This window comes from Olea europaea, chromosome 20, assembly GCF_002742605.1.
Source record: "Olea europaea var. sylvestris chromosome 20, O_europaea_v1, whole genome shotgun sequence".
Taxonomy (NCBI): Eukaryota; Viridiplantae; Streptophyta; class Magnoliopsida; order Lamiales; family Oleaceae; genus Olea; species Olea europaea.
In genome coordinates this window covers 2,115,334-2,118,592 of record NC_036256.1, presented here as the reverse complement: position 1 = coordinate 2,118,592, position 3,259 = coordinate 2,115,334, and positions in this window count along the sequence as shown.

The following is a 3,259-nucleotide window of genomic DNA, read 5'->3' as shown; positions in this document are numbered from 1 at the left end:
TATTAGCTTAGTTTCCTTACTAGTTTAGGTCTCTTTGTCATATATTGAATTATTGTAAACCCTAATTCCTTAAGTGTCTCAATTGTTTTTCTCTTCTTCTTTGATTCTCTACATGTGTTTGATTCTATAGATTATATTATATTTATCATGGTATCAGGGCCAAAACATATGTGTTGAGGTTGTTCTTTTCGTTCAATCCATTCTCAAACAATTCGTGTCCCCAAAATAATAGAAAACCCTAATTTTCCCTTGAGCCGCAACTGAAAATATATAATATCTTTCAAATTAAACCTCCGTTCGGCGATTGGTGACCATATTTGGATTCCAGACAACGAGACGATCCTACCTGATCGGTGCGTGTATCACCACTTGCTCTATTCCGTCGGTGCGTGAACGAAAGTTGCAGAGATTCTGGCAGCGCGTGAGGGCGCGTGAGACATTTTCTGGCAACGGTTCAACGGGACAGTTTGTTCCTTGGTGAGTTTCTGACATTTTGGTGGTATTAGTTTGGTCATACGTGCACTGTACGGTATATTCCGGTGGTAGTTCGTGTTGGTACGTTGGTCGTTGTTGAGTTTCTTGGAATTTGCTGATTTCTTTTGATTAGTAGTTGATTATTTATTGATTTCATGATGGCAACTGAAAGGGATGATTCACTTCAATCCATTAGTGTCAGATTAAATGATAAAAATTACTCATATTGGAGTACTGTGATGAGGAAATTTCTAAAAGAAAAACGATTGTGGGGTTATGTTAGTGGAACTATCGTGAAACCTGAGATCACTGCTGAGAATTATGTGATAGAGTTAGATAATTGGGAGTCAAACAATGCGAAAACTCTCACTTGGATTCATAATTCTGTTGAGTAATCCATTGGTACACAGTCAGCTAAGTTTGAAACAGCGAAAGAAGTTTGGGATCACTTACAGAAGTTATACACTAAGTCTAATTTTGCAAAACGATATCAGTTGGAGATTGATATACGAGCCTTAAAACAGAAGGATATGAGTATTCTCGAATTTTATACTGCTATGAATTCAATTTGGGATGAGTTGGCTCTTACAGAATCAGCGGGATTGAAAGCATATGAGGAATATATTACTTTTAGAGAGGAACGACGATTAGTTCAATTTTTTATGGCACTTCGCAGTGATTTTAAGGGACTTAGTGGCTCTATCTTGCACCGCACTCCACTACCATCAGTTGATTCGGTGGTTAGTGAACTTGTAGCTGAAGAAACACATTTGAAATCCCTTGCAGGAGAAGTATCCCTTCTTCCATCTAGCACTTCAGTGTTGGCTGTACCTTCTCAATCATCCACACAAAATCAAAACAAAGGTTATGTGTAAGTTGCTAGTGATGAGTGTAACTTTTGCAAACAAAAGGGACATTGGAAGTCTCAATGTCCCAAGCTATTGAAGAAGCAGTAGCCACAACCACGACAGCGATCATATCATCCCAATGCTAACGTAGCTGCTATCATGCCATCTAATGACTCGTCTATACTTGGAACACCACCTTCTTCTAGTCCCATGTTGACTGACTTAGCAGAGCAGTTTCAAAAGTTCTTAGCCACACAGCCACATGCTATGTCAGCCTCTACTCATATAGGTTTGTCATCTCAGAGTCACTCAGGTATTTCTTCCTCGTGGATATTTGACTTTGGTGCTTCCAAACACGTCATCTAACTCAAAACTCTTTAATGACTTGCATCCTTCTAACTCGTCTATGTCAGTTATGACTACCGATGGCACATCATTGTCTTTAGCAAGTGTTGGTTCTGTTAACAAACAAAATTTATCACTTTTAGACGTTTATTATGTTCCAACTCTTACCTTAAATCTTATTTCTATTGGCCAATTGTGTGATTCTGGATATTTAGTTCAATTTTCTTCTACTGCTTGTCATGTGCAAGATCCTTGATCTCAGAAGCTGATTGGGGTAGGCCATAGACAAGGAGGGTTATATGTTCTAGACAATCTGAGACTACCATATGTTGCAGCCTCCGGTGTTGACTTGTCATCTTTTCTTTGAATTCATCGTCTTCTAGTTTTTATTTGTGGCATTCTCACTTTGGACATGTTTCCGCTAGTCGTTTGAAATTTTTAGTTTCTAAGGGTCATTTGGAAAATTTGCAAACTCGTGACATTTCTGATTGTAGTAGTTGCAAATTAGCTAAATTTTCAGCTTTACCTTTTCCTCGTAGTGTTTCTTATTTTGTTGCACCATTTGATCTTGTTCACTCTGATGTGTGGGGACCTGCTCCTATTACCACAAAAGGAGGGTCTAGATATTATGTTTCTTTTATTGATGATTATAGTCGTTATTGTTGGGTTTATCTTATGAAATGACGTTCTGACTTTCTTTCTATTTATCGTTCTTTTAGAGCACTTATTAATACTCAACATTCTCCTGTAATTAAGTGCTTTAGATGTGATTTAGGTGGAGAATATATTTCAACAGGTTTCTCTGAATTACTTGCTCTTGATGGCACAATTCATCAAACATCATCCCCACAACAAAATGGTGTTGCTGAACGAAAGCATAGGCTTATTATAGAAACTGCCCGTTCCCTTCTTTTGTCTGCCAAAGTTCCCAGTGAATTTTGGGGGGAAGCAGTTCTTACTGCTGTTTCTTTAATTAATAAGATTCCTTCTTCCCACAATTCAGGATTATCACCCTTTGAAACATTGTATGGACATCCTCCTGATTACTCTTCATTGAGAGTCTTTGGCTGTACTTGCTTTGTTCTTCGTCCTCAGGTTGAATGTAATAAGTTGACATCTCACTCTGCTATCTGTGTTTTCTTGGGTTATGGGTAGGGGACAAAAGGGTTATCGTTATTTTGACCCCATTAATAAAAAATTATATGTTCCTCGTCAAGTTGTATTTCTTGAGCACATTCCATTCTTTTCTATTGCTGATAATACTGATGACTTGACTAAAACTAATCTCATTCGTATCGATCCATTTTCTAATGATATTGACAGACTACCTTCCCATACCCCATATTTTGTTGATTCTTCATGCCCTACAGGTACACATGCACCAGCTCATGATACTCCTCCTGATTCTATGGCTTCCCAAGCACCATTTGAGATTGTCGATCCAGCTCCTGCTCTCCCTATTCGTCGATATCCTGAACGTCTTCATAAGTCCACTCAGTTACCTGATTTTGCTTATTCATGTTATTCTGAGTCATTTTGTTGTTTTCTAACCTCTATTCATAAGCTATCTGAACCCACTTCCTATAAAGAAG